The sequence below is a fragment of the Arachis hypogaea genome, chromosome 15 (genome assembly GCF_003086295.3).
Source record: "Arachis hypogaea cultivar Tifrunner chromosome 15, arahy.Tifrunner.gnm2.J5K5, whole genome shotgun sequence".
In the NCBI taxonomy this organism is placed as follows: Eukaryota; Viridiplantae; Streptophyta; class Magnoliopsida; order Fabales; family Fabaceae; genus Arachis; species Arachis hypogaea.
Window position 1 is genome coordinate 151,888,079 of NC_092050.1, and position 8,805 is coordinate 151,896,883.

General features: G+C 38.8%; 1 pseudogene; it reads left to right on the top strand.

The window, feature by feature from the left end:
* The first annotated feature begins 2,247 nt into the window (after positions 1–2,247).
* Positions 2,248–6,075, top strand: LOC140179428 (uncharacterized; annotated as a pseudogene).
* Positions 6,076–8,805: the final 2,730 nt, after the last annotated feature.

An 8,805-nucleotide genomic window follows, 5' to 3' on the forward strand; every position in this document is an offset into this window, starting at 1 on the left:
TGAGCTGGAGCTCCTATGTTCATAGCGTCTATTAGATTAGCTCGGTGTTCAATGTCTATCGGATGGGATTCACACCTCCAATCCCGGAGGGCTACTGGCCACCCTACGATGGGCCCACGGTGATTCCGGACCCAATCAGAAGGCGTGCGAGAGAGGGGAGGCCTAGATCCACAAGGATACGGACGAATATGGATGAGGCAGATCCAAACAGGCCAAAACGGTGTGGCCTTTGTCGCCAACCCGGACACACTAGACGTAGATGCCCACAGGTAGTAGGATCGTCTCAGACAGGGCGAAATTAGTTTCCATGATGTTATTGTTAGTGTTATTTACTTTTTAGTTGTCTTGTTAGATGCATTGCTTGACCACGTATCTAACTTGTTGAGATTAATGCATTGAACTTTGTTATTTGTGAGTAGTAATGAATATGTTGTCTTCCATTACAAGTTATGCTACAGGACTCGTTGATCCTCATTTTAATAACTAAACGAAATCATTATACCTTATCATGTTTCATTTAATACATAAACAGACATAAACAGAGCACTACATAACAAGAAAACTACACCTAACTATCATACATGACTGAAATAGAGGAAACCAAATACATGAAATGTGACTCATCTAAACAGATGCGAACCAGTACCACAGCGACGTGCTACCCGTGCCCTCTGACCTCGATGGACAAGCGGCTCCTCATCCTCTATCTCATCCTCCTCCTCCTGCGGAGCAGGCTGTACTGGTGGCGCAACACGCAACGGTGCTGCAGACGATCCTGCGATAGACTCTGATGCAGCGGTGAAGGCGGATGTAGCGGTACCTCCAAGACGAAACTGCTGACCAGCGGATGAGGATGGAGGCTCGTTCAGATCAACATCTAAGGGGGCCTGGATCCCTGAGGTCTGGCCAGCTCTGCGGGGGGTCACCTCACCCTGCATGATGGCGGTGATCTCATCTAGGAAGCGTGGACTCCCGAAGTCCCCAACAAACGAGTCTGACCCAACAAAGTCTGCCCACTGTGATCCTGATATGCGCCAAGGTGTACCACCCTGCTCAGCCTGATCATCCGCTGGCACACCAACGAAGTAATCTCCAAGCGGGCCCGATCCAGGTCCAGGTCCAGCGTCACCAGTGTCAGCCCCGTCACCGAGCCCTGTGCCATACCACTCACCTCCATGACCGCCATCGTGTGTACTAGTACCTCCATCGTGTGTGCATCCTCCAACGTGGCCAGGCTGGTCGTCATCGTCGTCCCCATGGTCAGAACCACTCCTCGCCGTATGATCCGGCCACCTCCACTGACGCTGGCTCCTCCGTGTCCCTACACCCATCCTCCTCTCAACCCTGCGCCTGTCAGGCACGTCATCCGGAGGATGCATGTCAGGCACACGCCCCGGACCCCGCTGTGAGGCCTCAACTGGTATAGGAACTGATCTCGGATCCCCCAGCTGAGTGTCCGGGGCCAAGAACCTCTTCCCATGCTGACTCCACCACTGAAGGAACTGATGAGACGGTCCAGGGTCGGCAACAACATCGAACCTCAATACACTGTCCTGACGAGCGTCCCAGTATGCATGCCACTTCGGCATGGAAGAGGGGAACCATCGATCGCCGCCTCTCCCGTCCTTGGACATCAGAAAGTCGATGTTCAAGGCGGGACGCGGAGGGGCCTGTACCCCTCCAAACTGAGGAAGAACACGATCTATCTGATGCCACTCTATGACAGCAAAGTAGATCAGCGCGGTCACAGAGCGCCACACCGCCATGTGCCGAGGCTCCAAAACCTCCGGGTGCAACACCTAAAGTACGTCGGGGCTACTGTACGGCATCCATATAAACTGCAGAACAAACCCACCCTTATCAAGGCAACTGTACGACCCAAGTGTAAGATATTTAACTAAAAGAGCATCAGTTATTAATTAGCATACTAACCTCCCTGGACTGTAACCGGTCTATCCTAAGCCTCCACGCCCGCACTCTCGGACCCTTCTCGCTACCGGAAGGATTGTAACCTGCCCATCTGCACCATACACATGAGTTACATATACTAATATATGTGTTTACATTATGCAATAGAGTATTAACATACACGCAATTCTGTAAGTCATATTGAAAAAGAATAGGCCCAGTATAGTACTTCGACGCCAACGGCCAGCTGAACGCCTCATATCCTGTAGGCCTAAACTGAGGAAACCGCCAAAAGATCCAAGACTGCAGTAGCTGGAGCGGGCCCGCTAACTTCACAACATGTCTGTTTGCCACCCTGCACATGCACCGGTACAACCAGGCCAGTGCTGCCGAACCCCAGCTGTACGTACCCAGCTCCTCCAGCCTCGCTACATATGGAAGCCATCTAATGTGAATCCGGTTGCCAGACTTGTCCGCAAACAGCTGCGTGCCCAGCAACATCATGATGTACGCACGGACATATCGGCGAACAGTGTCATCACCTGCATCCTCAGGGCACTCACCAAAGGTCTCCTGAAACCAGCTGCAGTTCACTGCGTACTTCTGAACCTGACTGGGAGGAGGTATAACTCCTAGCAACTCCTGGAACCAGACCCAGGGTGGACGGCCGCCATCGATGTATATATGGAACTCTGACAGGCACCCGCTCACGTAACGGCCATCGACTGGCAAACCCAGCTGGTATGCCACGTCCTGGAGTGTGATCGTGCACTCTCCGAACGGCATATGAAATGTGTGCGTCTCGGGACGCCATCTCTCCACGAATGCACTGACGAGCGCCTCGTCTAGCCGGAACCACCGGTCGTTCAGCCTTGCAAGATGGTATAGCCCTGCCATCTGCAAGTATGGAACGTATCTGTCATCAAGACGCATGCCCTGCTGCCGCCTCATGCTCCTAATGCATCGCTCGGGCTGCGCATGAAAAGAACCGCATACTGAGATATATAACTACACAGGTTTTACAGTAAACCGGTTCACATAAACCGGTTTACAGTAAACCGGTTTACATAAACGGGTTTACATAAAACGGTTTCCATAAACCGGTTTACATTAACCATTTCGCTAAATTAAACAGCATAACATTACATGAAAGATAACTAACTGGAAAACAAACCCTAAACCACACAACTAAACCGCTAGCATATACCACAATTAACGAGAGCCATTAACAAGAAACAAATTCAATAAACCGGCTTACTTAAACCACCTAGCATTAAACAACTACCCTAAACCACATATAAAAACCGCTTGCAAAAACCGCTAACAAAAACCGCTAACATAAACCACCAACATAAACCACTACCAAAAACCACTGACTTAAACCACTAACAAAAACCACTACCCTAAACCACCACCCTAAACCACTAACATAAACCACTAACTTATACCGCTAGCTTAAACCACTATCATAAACCACCTACATAATCCCCTCACCCAAACCACCTACATAAACCACTAACATAAAGTACCGTCTAACCAAGATACAAAACCACTAACCTCGTCGTTGATGACCCCGGCTATATGAGCGACTCCGTCCAACCGATATAACTGTGCCGGATCGTCCCCCATCAGCAGAGTAGTCCGTTCAGGTCTTCCTCGGAGAGAATCTGGGTCGTTTTCTCTGAGATTTTGTGGGGTAGGGGGGAGGGATAATGGTTCGAATGAGGGTGATTCGAACTCCTTATATAGTCAAATCACACCTAATTCGAACCAGCCTGGTTCGAATTATGAAGGAGTGCACTAGGAGTAATTCGAACCGGCCTGGTTCGAATTACATGGAATCGAATTCAAAGCATAATTCGAACCAACCTGGTTCGAATTATGTATGAGAGAAGTTCGAACCATAGTGGTTCGAATTATGTATGGGAGGAGTTCGAACCTTAGTGGTTCGAATTATTCAAATACGTACAACACTAAATCGAACCATCTTGGTTCGAATTATGAAGGAGTGCAATTCGAACCAGCTTGGTTCGAATTATATTAAAATACACTTTGGCTCATTGCTGAAACGAAATTGGATTTGGCGCATTTTGGTTACAAGATTCTTGCTTTGGCTTAATATGGTTTTTTGCCCTTTATTTTACTTGAATCTTAATTTGATCACTAAATTATCAATTAATTCAAAAGGCTAACTGAATTTTTTCTTTATAATTAAACTAACTTAACATATACATTCATGTGACATATATATATATATATATTATTTTTCTTTGATTTATAATGTGTGTAAAAATTATGTTAACAAAAAAAAAAAGTGTGTCAAATTTGCATTCTCTTAAAGTGAGTTATGTCAAAAAATAGATAGAAGATTATTATGTCTGACAATAAAATATTGAGAATTGATCTTACCTTAATTTTTTTGAGAGACTAAAATGTCTGTTTTTAAAATTTTTGGAGACTGATTTAGATAATTATTCTGCCGAAAAATAGATTGAAGACTAATTTATCTAGAGTAAAATTTTGAAGATATTTTAGTATATTAATTTTTTTTATTAAAATATCTATTTTTAAAATTTTTAAAAATTAATTTAGATATTTATTCTAAAAAGTATTAGTAAAACATTATCAAATTTTTTATTTTTTATTTTATTTAATATTAAATAAATAGTAAATAAGGCTACACTTTTACGTGAAATTTAGCAGGTACTAACTTTTAATGCACTTAAATTTAGCAGGTACCAAACTTGTGCTTCAAAACTCAAAAAAGGGTCTTGTGAGTCTGACTTGGTACGGGAAATTAATAAGATAACGAATGCGGGGAACCGGAAGTTTCCTGCTTTAAAACTAAAAAGGTGAGTTTTCACATACACATAACACGTGCTAGGCTAGCGTGTATATGAGTTGGGTTGGATTGGGTTGAATTTAATTAAATTTGGATTTAATTTTAACATTTTATTTTATTTATTTTAAAGATTTAACTTTATTTTAAATAAATTTAAAAAAATTAGTTTAACTTGGGTTGATCACATATGTAAAAATATAATTTTATAAATTTTATATAGAGTGAAGTATATTTTTTGTCTCTGAAATTTGTTAAAAGTTTTAAAAATATCTCTAAGTTTTGATTTGTTTCAATTTTGTTCATCAAGTTTTCGATTTGCATCAATTTTATCCTAATTACTAATTTTTTTATAATTAATATTTTTTTTCAAATATAACCCTCCTTTATACCTATCATCATCACAATTCTGTCTCTCTTTCTTTCTCTCTTTTCATCCTCACTGTCAACTCCACCACCATTATCATTATTGAGCAACCACCGTCAACCTCCTCTTTTATTGTCGCTGGCCAAACCCCTCATTCTCTTTTTTTCTCTTTTCTTTTCCGACTCTCCATCTCCATCACCACCATCTCCGTTGAGCCCCATTCTCAATGACCACCACCATTTTTCTTCTTTTTCGTGGAAACCAGCACCGTTAAAACCATCACTCTTCCTCCTTCTCTGTTAGCAAACCCAGCTTAGGGAAAAAATCACAGCACAAGATCAAAGAACCATAACCACTAATAATAATGAGAAGAAGCTTGAGTGCCAATACTGTTTGAAGGAATTTGCAAATTTACAAGTACTTGGTGGGCACCAAAATGCTCTCAAAGAAAAGAGGATAAAGAAAAAAAGGTTGCAGCTTCAAGTAAGCAAAGCCACTATAAACTACTATCTTCAACAGCCCAATTTTCCAAACAACAATCATCATGATTTTTTCTCATCATAATCATAATCATAATAACAGTAACACCCCTTGGTTCTATGATCCTTCTTCTTACAACTACTATTCTGACTTTACAATTTGTGAAAAATCCCAAATTAGCTTCAACCCCAATGATCAAGATTCAAACTTTTTGGTCGAGAAAGCATCAAATAGTAATTGGTATTCATCTCTGCCATCATCATATCAAGCTGCTGCTTCTTCACAGCAAGATTCTTGCATATTCAAATTTTCTAATACTAGTATAGATGATAATAATAATAATAATAGGACTTACAACATCTTCAAGCCTTGCAACTTTCTTAATTCTTCAAATCATCAAATACAAAGCCATAGTAGTAATAACAAAGCTTTAGATCTTCAATTAGGCTTCAATTTGCAGTCAAATACAAGAGGGGCCTAATTTATTAGTATAATTATTGATTAGGGTATACATGATATATGCATGCAATGAAAAGATAGGAAGCTGGGTTTGCTAACAGAGAAGGAGGAAGAGCGATGGCTTTGACGGTGCTGGGTTTCTGCGAAGAAGGAGAAAAATGGTGGTGGTCATCGAGAATGGAGCTCAACAGAGATGGTGGTGATGGAGATGGAGGGTCGGAGAAGAAAGGAAAAAGAAGGAGAATGAGGAGTTTGGCCGGCGACGATGAAGGAGGAGGTTAACAGTGTTGCTCAATAATGATGGTGGTGGTGAAGATGACAGTGAGATGAAAAGAGAGAAAGAAGGAGAGACAGAGGATTGTGATGATGATGATAGTATAAGGAAGGGGGTATACTTGGAAAGAAAAATATTAATTATCAGAAAATTAGTAATTAGGATAAAATTGATGCAAATCGAAAACTTGATGGACAAAATTGAAACAAATCAAAATTTAGGAATATTTTTAAAACTTTTAGCAAATTTTTGGGACAAAAAGTATATTTTACTCTTTTATATATTAAATTAATAAAATTTTATTTTTAAAAATTAAATTTAATTAATATACCGAAATTCAATTATTGTAAAATAAAAAAATATTATATAATATAAAAAATATTAATTAAATATGAAAATATAATATTATATTAATAAGAGTTAAATACTTTTTTCGTCTTTAAAGTCTTCGGTCAAAATAAAAATCGTCTCGTGTCTTTTTTTTTCTTATTAAAATCATCCTCAACGTTACAAAACGTTATAAAATTATCATTTTGTCCATAATCGACATTTTTCGAAAAATTTTGTCTTTAAACAAAAAAACCCACCTCACCACTAATCCTTGTATCATCGTCACCATGGCTACGCACCTCTCTCTCTCTCCCTCTCCCTCTCCCTCTCTCTTTTCCTCTTCCTCTTTTTCAATCATCACCACTACCACTATCACACCACTCTTCATCCATCAATCTCACTTAATCACAACATCAATCTCACCTTATCACAACATCAATCATCCCTTCTTTCAAACAACAACTCAATTTTAAAGTGAGAGGAGAAGGAGAAAGTTTGACATCAGCAACTCAATGACAACAAGTCAAAATTAAACTCAATTTTATAAGATATATTTCTATCCAAATAAACTAATACACCATCCTCTCTGATAAGCTATATTTTTTATTCAATTTCCAACAAATATACACCAATATCTCATTTCTAGAAAACAACTACTGCTTATTAGTCACTTTCAAAAATTTAATTTGAATTTAAAAATCTCAGAATAAAAAATCAAAATCATTCTAATAAAATAATAATAATTTTACAAAAATACTAATGTATATATTCTTTAAAAATAAAAATAAAAAAAAACAAAAAACAAAAAACAAAGAAGAGAATAAGAACAACGAATAAGGAAAAAGAACAAGAGAAGAAAATGGGAATAGAAAACTCGAGGTGGTGAAGAGTGAAATTGAGTTAGTCTATCGAAGGTAGCAGAGAAAAAAAATATTAAGAGAGGCGACGGTAACTGTTACAGGAGTACCATCTTCAAAATCGCGGTGTCTCCTTTGCTATTTTTGAAACCGCACGACAGTCACAAGCCCACAAAAAAAATTAATTTTTTATATATTTAACACATTAAAAATAAAAGATTTATAATTAATTTATATTTTTTATATAACCTTTTAAATAGTGGACACACATACGCATTGCTTATGCGACGAGTAAACAGTCAAATTAGTTTTCTAAAAGATTTTTTTATTCAATTTTGTTTTTCAAAGATTTTTAATAGTTAGTCATTTTAGTCATTCTGTCACTTTTATTGCTAACGGCATCAAAATTTGTTGATGCGATACGATAAGTAACACCACAACACACACCTAGTGTTGGTGGGTCCCCAATCTCAAGTGGGGCCTACACAACTTTTAAAACAAAAATAAATAAATAAATGAAAGAAAGTGGCTTTTAAGCCACAAAAAGGGAGAGAGAGTTTTTGAGACTCTCATATTGAAAAGAAAGAAAGTAACGAAGCAGGGGCTTCGTCGAAGGAGAAGAAGAAAATTTGGGGAAAAATGGCAAGCCATTTTTTATCTGATTGAACCGATAAACTTGTTCCATTTCTTATGAAATTTTAGTATGTTATTCCTGGTGTCGAGATGAACATTAGGATATAATTTGCTAGTTGTATTTTTGAGATACCCACTTTATGAAGGGTTTATGTTGATTCCATCAGTTTTGATGATGTATTTTGTTGATTGTTGAGATGCCCTAGTGCTACTAAGAAGATTGTTTGTGTACCCATTATTTTGATAGTAAAAATTTTTACTAGACTAGATCCTGTGAATTTTTTATCCCTCTTTTTGGGGAGTTTTTCCACATTAAAATTCTGGTGTCTAATTATTTAAATTCTGCCATTCTATTTGTTGCTTGGAGTATCTTTGGTATTGCCTATTTAATCACACATGTTGTGAAAAAATTATTTTTTGTGCTTCCTCTGTTAAACAGGTTCTTATTTGAAATGTTGTTGAGTTTTTCCAACAACGTGGCATCTAGAGCTTTGGTTGTTTATTTCTGTGCTGATTAAATAGAGGAAAATACTCATGGACCAAATATGGTCAAATTGAATTCCCAAAATTACTCGATTTGGAAGACCCTCATGGAAGATATGTTGTATAGCAAGGACTTGTATGATCCTATGGAGGGGGATAAATCCAAAGGTACTAA